Raw genomic sequence first — 12,853 nt, 5'->3', positions numbered from 1 at the left:
TTCGCAAGTTTGGGGATAGAGGTCATAACAGGCCTGCGGTTTCTAGAAGGTTTATTAGAAGACTTGGCATTTGTGTTGGGCAAAGACTTGGAGGTCTCGGTTTTACACTTGTGGAATTTGGTGGGGGGAGAGAGTGATGGTGATTTACACGTGAAAAAGGGGAATAAAGAAAGCCCTGGGTGTATTTACAGGAACAACTCTTAGTTATGTAGGATGGAAGCTAAAAAGTAAGAAGACAGATGCTTGGATAGGTTATACTGCGGGTGGCAGACGTTATATTAGACGTAATTTGGTAGGAAACGGTGAGCTGTTTTATGAGCTGCGCAAGGATATGATTTGGGGCTGTGGTTTCCTTGAGGTCATGTATCTCGGGCATGTGAAAAGGCAAGAGAGAGAAGTAGGCCAGCTGATAAAAAAAGTTATTCTAGACTTGCATCTAGTACTGGAAAAGAATGAATGGAAGAAATCTCTCAGCTAGATTTGGGCAGGAAATGATGACTAACCAGGAAGGGAAGTGGGGTGAGGGGGAGGGAGGCCCAAGACTGGATTCCTCTCTGAATGATTTATGACCTAGAAATGTTTTCTTGCCGGATTTCCCATGGTTCTGGTGATTCTCCTGTCTTGAGGAATTGGAAGCTTTTCGTTACCGAGGATATTCAATGTATGTTCAGGCCTGGGCTATATATCTGACAACCCGAAGGTGTGGTTGCCATCAGCTGGCACAGGTTGATCATAACTCCTGGGAGATATACTTCTTGGCAAATCATTAACTCTCTTAGTCTCACTTTCCTTGTCTATAAAAACAGACAGAATCATACCTTAGTCACTAGGTGAAATAAAAAGTGCTGATAAAACTAGCCTATAAAAAGTGTTTTGCAAATATAGCAAAATGTTGAATTAGAATCTAGGGTCCATGGGAGTTCACTTACAATTCTTTTTCTTTCCATCCCATGTGTTTGGAAATATTCATAATAAAGTGTTGGAAGAAAAGTGCTTTGAGGGACTTGCCTGGTGGCGCAGTGGTTAAGAATCGGCCTGCCAATGTAGGGGACACAGGTTCGATCCCTGGTCGGGGAAGATCCCACATGCCGCAGAGCAACTAAGCCCGTGTGCCACAACTAGTGAGCCTGTGCCCTAGAGCCTGCGTGCCGCAACTACTGAAGCCCGCGCGCCTAGAGCCCGTGCTCCACAACAAGAGAAGCCACCGCAATGAGAAGCCTGTGCACCAGAACAAAGACCCAACGCAGCCAAAAAAAAAAAAAAAAAAAAAAAAATGTGGTGAGATTATTAAAAAAAAAAAGTGCTTTGAAAAATCAAAAGTACTTTCAAATATAAACTGTCATTATTAAAAGGGACTCAGGGACTTCCCTGGCGGTCCAGTGGTTAAGACTCTGTGCTTCCACTGCAGGGGGCACAGGTTCGACCCCTGGTGGGGGAGCTAAGATCCCACATACAGTATGGTGTGGCAAATATATATAAATAAATAAATAAATATTAAAGGGATTCAAAGAGCATGCTGTCCTAAAAGTGGGTCAGTAGTATCATTTTTGTTATATGTTAAATACTGTATGGGAATTCCCTGGCTGTCCAGTGGTTAAGACTCCGTGCTTCCATTGCAGGGGGCATGGGTTCGATCCCTGGTCAGGGAACTAAGATCCAGTGTGCTGCTCAGCGAGGCCAAAAAAAAAAAAAAAGAAAGAAAAAGAAGAAAAAGAAAAAAAAATACTGTATACTTTAATCAATCAGAAAAGTGTAAATTAAAACTTTATTCATGAGCTTCCCTGGTGGCGCAGTGGTTGAGAGTCCGCCTGCCAATGCGGGGGACACGGGTTCGTGCCCCGGTCTGGGAAGATCCCGCATGCCGCGGAGCGGCTTGGCCCGTGAGCCGTGGCCGCCGGGCCTGCGCATCCGGAGCCTGTGCTCCGCAGCAGGAGGGGCCACAGCGGTGAGAGGCCCGCATACCGCAAAAAAACCCCACAAAAAACAAAAAAAACTATTCATTTCAAAAATCCATTCAGTAAGCATTTGTTGAGTATGCATTATGTGTGGGTCTCTACATTAGGGCATACGATAATGAACTGAACAAAGTGTGCTCATAGTTTAGTGGGTGAGACATTGTATAAACACAAATACAATCATCCAATAATAAATATAGAATCATGATATGAACAAGGTCCTGTGGAAACACAGAAGAGGAAGTATCTAACTGCCTGGAGAAGTCAGGAGAGGTCTTGTTTTTGAACAAGATAACTTCCAGGTGGAAAGGGCTGATGGAGGAGATCCACCGAGAATAGCAAGGGAAGGAAAGGAGGAATGTTCCAGGAACAGCAAGCAGCACACTTCCTTAAGGCTTGAGTGCAGGGTGCCTGTAAGGGAGTGGCAGGAGATGAGGTGGAAGCTGTGGGCAAGAACCACAGTGTCAAGGGTTTTCTGAGGAGTTTGGACTTTATCCTGAAGGTTTTGTGGAACCTCTGAAACGACAGATAGGTTGCACTTTGACAGTTGCCTTTCGGAGAGATCATCTGTCAGCGGTGTGGAGGATGGATGGGAGACCAGGGGAGAATAAGAATAGCGTGGTGAGGAAGAGGATGTGCTGGTTCAGAATCTCTGGAGGAGGGGCAGGACAGGCACACTTATTTAAAAAGAAAACCAGGGCTTCCCTGGTGGCGCAGTGGTTGAGGGTCCGCCTGCCGATGCAGGGGACACGGGTTTGTGCCCCGGTCTGGGAAGATCCCACACGCCACGGAGCGGCTGGGCCCGTGAGCCATGGCCGCTGAGGCTGCGCATCCGGAGCCTGTGCTCCGCAACGGGAGAGGCCACAGGAGTGAGAGGCCCGCGTACCGCAAAAAAAAAAAAAAAAAAAAAAAAACCACACAGGTGATTCTGATGCACATTCCTGTTGCTCCCTCAATACTACCTCCCAAACAAATAAATTGGGGGCAGTGATGCAAAAGAGATGGGTTTAAGAAATATGAAGGAGACAGAAACTATGGGGTTGAGTTAGAAATTAAATCCAGGGGGTGAGGGAGGAGAGGACAGAATCTAGGGACGACCTGGGTGACTGGTAGATGATGATGCAAAATAAGGAAAACAGGTGGAGATGCCTCTCTTAAGGCGGACACTCCCTGAGAGTTAAGATGGGAACATATCATTGAGACGCGCCCATGGAACACCCAGGTGGAGTCACTTTGTAGGCAAATAAAACTAAGGACTGGATGCTCATAGCAGAATCAGGGCCAGACATGTTTGAGGGTCCAGTAGTTGAAGCCATGGGTAATGAGATCACTCACAAAAAGTCTCTGAGTGAGAGAAGAAAAGTGTTAAAGGATGAAATTCCTGTGAAACACATAGCTTTAAGGATGGCTGGAAGGGGAAAAGACTTGAAACCTCATCAGAGAAGGAGAACAGGGGGAGACTGGTATCTTCGAAGTAAGGGAACCGAAAGTTTCTACAAGGGTAGAACAGTGACGAATGCTCCCAAGAGGTCAAGGCAGCGAGTGGATCCTTTGGATTTGACAACGGGAAGCCCACTCTTTTTTTTTTTTGTGATACGCGGGCCTCTCACTGTTGTGGCCTCTCCCGTTGCGGAGCACAGGCTCCGGACGCGCAGGCTCAGCGGCCATTGCTCACGGGCCCAGCTGCTCCGCGGCATGTGGGATCCTCCCGGACCAGGGCACGAACCCGTGTCCCCTGCATCGGCAGGCGGACTCTCAACCACTGAGCCACCAGGGAAGCCAGGGAAGGGCACTCTTTACGTGAACAGTTGTAGGTCGGCCGTGGTGGTGGAAAGGAAGCGTCAGCCGTCAGCGAGGCTGGAAGGCAGGAGACCGATGAAAGGACAATGGCGTAAAGAACCAGGTGAGTGTTTTTTCTCTGAAGATTGGAGCAGCCTCAAAATAGAAATAGAGGAGATGGAGCCAAGAAACATAGAAGTTGTGGTTTTTCTCCTGTTGAGACTTTCTGCTTAGCACTGCTGTTTGCCCAGCAGTTTCACTAGTTCCTTTGTTAACGTCTAACTTCAGCTGTCTGAAGTGAAGCTATATACACGTGTACACATATATGTATACACACATACATAGATATACACATATATGAGCATGAGGGGAAGGGAAATCTCTCTCTCTTCCTCTTCTTATAAGGCCACCTATCCTATTGGATTAGGGCCCTACCCTTATGACCTCATTTAACCTTAGTTACCTTCTTGAAAACCTTATCTCCAAATATAGTCATATTGGGGGTTAGGATTCAAAATAGGAGTTGGGTGAGGCGACACATTTCAGTCCATAGCACTGTCAAAGACCGGAAGTACATCAGTCAATGAATAGTCCAAACAAAACAGAGTAATGAGGTCTCTAGTTCTATCACTATAAATGATTCTTCACTTCTAACTGAAGTGATATCATCTTTAACATATTTAAAAATGCAGAAAAATCCCAATTGCTTTGAGTGTATTTTTATATTTATTAAAGAAATTCATTCAAAAATGTATGTTAAATTCTGTTGGAGTTTTTTCACTTATTATATCCCTTTTCTCAGAAGGTAACACTGTTCCAGGCGTCTTTTCAGAGGATCATCAAGTATCCTGAACCAGGAGAATGTGGCTCTCAGACCTCTCACTGGGACTGCAAAGGTATGATTGATCCATGCCCTCAGTGGCTTTGCTCTGACACCCAACACCGCTGTGGAGCCGGGGCCTTGCTTCTTATAAAGTGGGCCCAGCCCACTGCTGAGCACGCTGGGAACACTGAGGCAGGCGCGTTCCTGCGAGACAGGGAGTGAGAGGTGAATTTGGCTGGGGAATTCCCCATGGCCTTACCAAACTCTTATAATTGCACTGCCACCTATGGTCCTGTTACCCCAAAACTGGTTTCTCCTCTTGGCGGGTGTCGAGACAGTGGACACAACCAAGCCGCACATTGGGAGAAGGAAGCATTTATTATCATTTACAGCAAGTAAGGAGAACACCGGGGATCTTTCCCAAAGCAGCATCACCCTGAACAGCAAAACTGAGGAAGTGTTTTGTTTTTTTTTAATAAATTTATTTATTACTTATTTTTGGCTGCGTTGGGTCTTCCTTGTTGTGCGCGGGCTTTCTCTAGTTGCGGCGAGCGAGGGCTACTCTTCGTTGCAGTGCACGAGTTTCTCATCGCGGTGGCTTCTCTTGTTGCGGAGCACGAGCTCCAGGCGCATGGGCTTCAGTAGTTGTGGCACATGGGATCAGTAGTTGTGGCTTGCAGGCTCTAGAGCACAGGCTCAGTAGTTGTGGCACAAGGGCTTAGTTGGTCCGTGGCATGCGGGATCTTTCCCGACCAGGGCTTGAACCCGTGTCCCCTGCCTTGGCAGGCAGATTCTTAACCACTGTGCCACCAGAGAAGCCCAGAGATTCCATCCTGAGATTCCATCCTTAAATTTACCTCATTGTATACGGCAGGGCTGTTGGAACTATCATGTCTGCATTCTAGGCAGGAAGCAGAAGAAGGAAAACAAGGGACCGCATCAGCGATTTGTTCCCATTTCAAAGATATTTTCTAGAAGGAATTCCAACAATTTCTGTATATATCTTAATGATTATCTGACCACAACCTCTCTGCAAGGGAGATTAGAAATGTGGTCTTCTAGTCGAGTATATGCTCTTCAAGATAGCAAGAGAACCTGAAATCAGATTGGTAATTAGCAGTTTCTCTTACACATAAGAACTAAGGAATGCAACTTTTTTATCTGAAGTAGACATGCAATAAGTGATTCAAGCTTAAATTGTGTCATGATAAATAATACCAGAGAATGAGATGGGCATAGGGACATATTCACTTGACAGTTCTGTTGTAACCTGTGATTAAATCTTGCCATTGGGACTACATAATCATGATTCAAAAACAAACTTCTTCTTATTTCATTTGTTCTTGAAACAAATATTTTAATGTCTCCTATATGCCAGGCACTGTTTAGATGCTTGAGATATACCAGTAAACCAAGATTCCTGCCCTTGTGGAGCTTATATCCTAACAGGAGTATAGAGACAATGAGCAATACATAAATACTTCAGAGATGAAGATGTAACATAAATTCCAGGTCTTAAATCACACTTTGTAGCACACTGTCAAATGACCAAACTAAAACCATTTACTTATACGTTTGAGATCCTTTATTCAAGGGAAAATAACCCATTGCTTGGGGGAGGACAGTGCTTCACAAGCAGTGGGGCCTTCTTCTGAAGGGATTTTGGGCAAGATTTGTACAGAGCTTTAGAAAGGGCAAGCAGAAACAGGGCATGATTGGCCTGGAGGTTGGGAATTTCCTTGTAAGGCTGGCAAGTCCTGTTTTCTCGGGTAAGGTTAGCTGGTTAAAGCTGATGTGGAGGACAGTGATTAGTGTTTGTTCGGTTTCCTTGACAGTGAGGCATTTGGGGTAAGTGCAGGCTGACTTAGGTTTAGATTTGTGACATGTGTAGGGTTACTGGGGTGCCTCCATTCTGTGGGTCCCAATATACAAATTAACTTTATCACTTCTCAGTATAAATAAACTGGTACAACTTTTGGGGAAAATGCTACGAAATGGTCCTGTCCTTTGTTTCATTAACTACTTCTTAGGAATCAGAATCTATCCAAGGAAATAATCCTAAATACCAAAATGCTTTCTGTATAAAGATATTAATCCTTTTCCCCCATTAAGATAGGGGAAAACAGGAACCAGTCAGTGATAGGGTAATGGTTAAATACATCATGACACCTCCATGGGCATTAAATGACGTTTACAAAAAACTCTCTGGGGAATTCCCTGGCGGTCCAGTGGTTAGGACTCCACGCTGTCACTGCCGAGGGCCAGGTTCAATCCCTGGTCGGGGAACTAAGATCCCACCCGCTGCGTGGTACATCCAAAAACAAACAAATAAACAAACCACCTGATGACATGGAGATAGGCTTATAATATAGTGTTATGTGAAGAAAAAACTATGATGCACGATTATTGGAAGAAAACACTCCAAAATATTAATAGTGATTATCTTTGAAGGTTAGCTCCTTCACCGCCCCAACTATTTGGATACATTTTTCTAATTTTTTTGACTGGTCATCTATAAACTGGTTAAAAATTAGAAGTTAGCACAACCACTTGATTTACTTGATTCTAATGTGAGTTTTTTTTTTTGTTTTTTTTTTTTTTTTGCTGTACGCGGGCCTCTCTCTGTTGTGACCTCTCCCGTTGCGGAGCACAGGCTCCGGACACGCAGGCTCAGTGGCCATGGCTCACGGGCCCAGCCGCTCCGTGGCATGTGGGATCTTCCCAGACCGGGGCACGAACCCGTGTCCCCTGCATCGACAGGCGGACTCTCAACCACTGCGCCACCAGGGAAGCCCTAATGTGAATATTTTTAAAAAATATATTTATTTATTTATCTTTGGCTGCGTTGAGTCTTGGTTGCTGCATGCGGGCTTTCTCTAGTTGCGGCAAGCGGGGGCTACTCTTCGTTGCGGTGTGCGGGCTTCTCATTGCGGTGGCTTCTCTTGTTGCGGAGCACGGGCTCTAGGCGCACAGGCTTCAGTAGCTGTGGCACACGGGCTTCAGTAGTTGTGGCACGCAGGCTCAGTAGTTGTGGCTCGCGGGCTATAGAGTGCAGGCTCAGTAGTTGTGGCACACGGGCTTCAGTAGTTGTGGCATGCGGGCTCAGTAGTTGTGGCGCACGGGCTTAGTTGCTCCGTGGCATGTGGGATCTTCTGTGACCAGGGCTCGAACCCGTGTCCCCTGTATTAGCAGGCGGATTCTTAACCACTGAGCCACCAGGGAAGCCCTCAATGGTTTTGAATACATTTGCAGAATTGTGCAACCATCAGGACAGCCAATTTTAAAACATTTTGATAAACCTAAGAGGAAATGCCATAGATATTAGCAGTCACTCCTCATTCTCTGCAAATCCTCCATCCCTGGGCAACCATGAGTCTACTTTCTGTTGTTGGGGGGAAGAAAATTTCCTCTGTAGTCTTAGGTTCTCCTGGCTGGTCTAAGAATTATATTGACATGGGACTGATTAACAGGAGAAAATCAAACCACACTTAATATTACATGGGAGAGACACAGAAAAAAACAGTAACTTGCCAAAAGGGCCAAAGACCTTATTCTAAATACCATCCTCAGCTAAAGAGGAACGATGATGTTAAGGGTAGGCAGAGTCAGTTGTGGGAGGTTACAAGGAAAAGCAGGGTTGATAAGAGTTTGTAGAGATTCGGTAATGCTCTTTCAGGTACGGGGAGGGAGACACCCTTACAAATGGAGATTTCCCTTACAAATGTAAGTGTTTCTTACAGAAAGCAACTCCCTACTTGGTTTGCAGAGCCCATCCCTTGCCTGCTTTTTCCCAGAAAACAACCAGTTTAGCACAATTAATAGGCCAAAAACATATTTTAGGGTGGGAAATTCTCCTCACCTACTCTGTCTCTATAGATTTACCTGTTACAGACATTTCCATAAGTAGAGTCATAATACGTGGTCTGTTTTTTTTTTATATAAGTTTATTTTATTTGACTGTGTTTGGTCTTCGTTGCTGCACGTGGGCTTTCTCTAGTTGCAGCGAGCGGGGGCTACTCTTGGTTGCAGTGCACGGGCTCCTCATTTCAGTGGCTTCTCTTGTTGTGGAGCATGGGCTCTAGGCACGCGGGCTTCAGTGGTTGTGGTACATGGGATCAGTAGTTGTGGCTCGCAGGCTCTAGAGCGCAGGCTCAGTATTGTTGACACACGAGCTTCAGTAGTTGTGGCGCGTGGGCTCAGTAGTTGCAGCACACAGACTCTAGAGCGCAGGCTTAGTAGTTGTGGCTCACTGGCTTAGTTGCTCCATGGCATGTGGGATCTTCCCAGACCAGGGTTTGAACCTGTGTCCCCTGCATTGGCAGGCGGATTCTTAACCACTGTCCCACCGGGGAAGCCCAATATGTGGTCTTCTGTGGCTGCTTTCTTTCACATAGTATAATGTTTCCAAAATTCATTGATGTTATAGCATGAATCAGTATTTCACTCCTTTTCATGACCAAATAATATTCTATTTTAGGGATGACCACAAGTTACTTATCCATTAATCGGTTGGTATATTTGAGTTGTTTTCACATTTTGGCTATTATGAATAATGCTGCTGTGAACATTTGTGTATAAGTTTTTGTGTGGACATATGATTTCATTTCTCTTGGGTATAAACTTAAGGCTGGAATTGCTGGGTGCTATGGTAACTTTTATGTTTAGCCTTTTGAGGGACTGTCCGACTGTTTTCCAAAGCAACTGCACTATTTTATATTCCCACCTGCAATGTAGGAGTGTTCCCAGTTCTACCCATACTCACCAGCAGTTGTTAGTATCTATTTGTTTATAGCCATCCTAGCTAGTAGGCGCAAAGCAGTATCTCATTGTGCTTTTTTTTTTTTTTTTTTTTTAGCTGCATTGGGTCTTCATTGCTGTGCATGGGCTTTCTCGTTGTGGTGCGCGGGCTTCTCGTTGCGGTGGCTTCTCTTGTTGCAGAGCATGGGCTCTAGGCACGCAGGCTTCAGTACTTGTGGCTCGCGGGCTCTAGAGCGCAGGCTCAGTAGTTTTGGCGCACGGGCTTAGTTGCGCCGCAACATGTGGGATCTTCCCAGACCAGGGCTCGAACCTGTGTCCCCTGCATTGGCAGGCGGATTTTTAACCACTGCGCCACCAGGGAAGCCCTCACTGTGCTTTTGATTTACATTTACCTAATGATTAATAATGTTTGGAAAAATGTCTATTCAGATTTTTTGCCCATTTGAAAAGATTGGATTGGAAAGTTTCCTGGTACCTATTGATTAGGATTCCGGGCTTTCACTGCCTGTGGCCCGGGGTTCAATCCCTGGGAACTGAGATCCCACAAGTGTGTGTAGCGCAGCCGAAAAAAACAAAACAAAACATTGGATTATTTATCTTTTTATTATTGAGTTGTATTGCATATATTCTGAATAGAAAGTCATTTTGAGATATATGATTTGCACATGTTTTCTCCTATTATGTGGGTTGTCTTTTCAGTTTCTAGACGGTGTTATTTAAAACACAGAAGTTTTAAATTTTCATGAAGTCAAATGTATTTATTTTTTTGTCACTTGTGCTGTTGTTGTCATACCTAAGAAACCATTGCCTAAACTCAAGGCCATAAAGATTTACTCCTATATTTTCTTCTAAGAGCTTTGTAGTTTTAGCTCTTATATTTAGATCTATAATATATTTTGAGTTAATTTTTGTATATGGTGTTAGGTAAGGGTCCAACTTTAAATTGTCTTGGCACCCTTGTTGAAAATCATTTGACCATAAATGTAAAGGTTTATTTCTGGACTCTCAGTTGTATTCCCTTGATTTATACGTCTATCATTTCGCTAGTGCCAGACTGTCTTGATTGCAGTAGCTTTGTGGTAAGTTTTGATATTGGAAAATGTGAGTCCTTTAAATATGTCCTTCCTTTTCAATATTGTATTCCAGGGACACATAGTTTTTCAGGAGGCTGCCGTGTCCCCCTTTGCCTGGCAAAACAATAAAGTTCTCCTTTTCTACTTCACCCAAAACTCTTGTCTCCGAGATTTGACTCAGCACTGGGGCAAAGAGGTTGAGCTTTCGGCATCACAAGTTCCTACTTTTTGTAGGGGTTGTTGACAGGGGCAGGGGCAGCAAGACCGCACTTCAGAGTGGGTGCTTTGTATTCATTAGAGATGTTAATGTGGGGGGCAAGGTCCAAGCAGGGAGGTTGTGTTAGGGATGGGATGTGAACTTCAAGAGGGGTAGCTTTAGCAGACCTGTTAGCCAAAGTGAGAGTGAGGTTGTCACTCTTAGGGGTAAAATGTAGGGCTTCCCTGGTGGCGCAGTGGTTGAGAGTCCGCCTGCCGATGCAGGGGACACGGGTTCGTGCCCCGATCCCGGAAGATCCCACATGCCGCGGAGCGGCTGGGCCCGCGAGCCATGGCCGCGGAGCCTGTGTGTCCGGAGCCTGTGCTCCGCAACGGGAGAGGCCACAGCAGTGAGAGGCCCGCGTACCGCAAAAAAAAAAAATAAAAAAAAAAAATGTAATATGTTTAACCCATAGGTGCCACTTTGTGGGTTGGGGTGACAAATGCAGCACCGGGATAGATTTTGTCCACGGGCTCTAATGCTTGAGAAATTTACTCTTGCGTTGAATTCCCATTCCACGTGGACGGTTGTAAGAGAGAAGAAAAGACAAGAAAGAATAGACAATAATGGCCACTCATACCCCATACCCAGCATGGACAGAGGTGTTTGCCAGAAGGAGGGGCTTTCACAGAACAGCAGAAGCCAAGTAAGGCGAGAGCAATGACAAAGCCAGCTACTAAGCCTGTCCACCACATCACATATCTATTGGTAAGTTTGTCCTTTTGAAAAGTAACTTAAGGTCTATGACAGGTTCACAGGTGTAAGGTGTGGCTGGCTCAGCAACTTCTTCCTCAGGTATGCCCTCACTCTGGTATGGTGGCCCACGGAGTTAAGCCCTGTAATTTTCAGGCAGAATGAGTGGTCAAGATTACTAGGTACTGGCCTGTCCACTTGGGGTCTAACTAGACGTGTGGATTTCCAGCCTTCCAGGTTTTCAAATAAACCCAATCCCCAGGGGAGAAAGGGTGTAAAGTGATGTCAGAAGGGGAAGGCAGTTCCAGATCCCTGTAGGTGTGTAAAGCTTTGATTATTTCCCCTCTCTGTAAGGTATATTTCTGTTGGTCCGTATTCCTAAGGTTGGTCTTCGAGCTGGGTCCTTCAGGAATGGGCCTCCCATACATGAGCTCATACGGACTCAACCTGAGCTTTCCTTAAGGACTATTCGCATTCTCAGAAGTGCTATGGGGAGAAGGGTGATCCAGGGTTGATGAGTGTCTTGACATAGTTTGGCTAAGTTTCTTTTGAGAGTTTGATTTGTTTTACTTTTCCTGAGGATTGTGGTCTCCAAGTAGAGTGTAAACCCCATTTAATTCCTAGGGCTCTAGAGACTCCTTTAGTAATTTGGGAAACAAAGGTGGACCTATTGTGACTCTGGATGGACTTAGGGAGCCCAAACCGAGGGATTATTTCTTTGAGCAGGGCCTTAGAGAACTCAAGGTAGTCTTGGTTTGGGTGGGGAATGTCTCCATCCAACCAGAGAAGGTGTCAGTCAAAACCAGCAAATACCTGAAATTTCCTTGTGCCCAAGGGCATTACTGTAAAATCAGTTAGCCAGTCTTGACCTGGATATGTGCCTATATAGTGGGTGGGGGTCACTCCCTTGACCCCAGTGGGGAGGGGAGGGGTGTGAGTGTTGAGCTTAAAAAAGAAAAAAAAGAGTGTATTTTAGGTCCCTTGAATTTCTATATGAATTTTAAGATCAACTTATCAATTTCTGCCAAAAAGCCAGCTGGGATTTTTTTTTTTTTTTTTTTTTTAAGTTTATTTATTTATTTTTTTAATTAGTTTCTGCTTTATAACAAAGTGAATCAGTCATACATATACATCTGTTCCCACATCCCTTCCCTCATGCATCTCCCTCCCTCCCACCCTCCCTATCCCACCCCTCCAGGCGGTCACAAAGCACCGAGCTGATCTCCCTGTGCTCTGCGGCTGCTTCCCACTATCTATCTACCTTACGTTTGGTAGTGTATACACGTCCATGCCTCTCTTTCGCCTTGTCACAGCCCACCCTTCCCCCTCCCCATATCCTCAAGTCCATTCTCAAGTAGGTCTGCGTCTTCATTCCCGTTTTGCCCCTAGGTTCTTCATGACATTTTTTTTTTAAAAATTCCGTATATATGTGTTAGCATACGGTATTTGTCTTTCTCTTTCTGACTAACTTCACTCTGTATGACAGACTCTAGGTCTATCCACCTCATTACAAATA

This window comes from Mesoplodon bidens, assembly GCF_964165515.1.
Source record: "Mesoplodon bidens genome assembly, chromosome: 1".
Taxonomy (NCBI): domain Eukaryota; kingdom Metazoa; phylum Chordata; class Mammalia; order Artiodactyla; family Ziphiidae; genus Mesoplodon; species Mesoplodon bidens.
The sequence above is the reverse complement of the archived record's forward strand: the minus strand, read 5'-3'. Positions refer to the sequence as shown.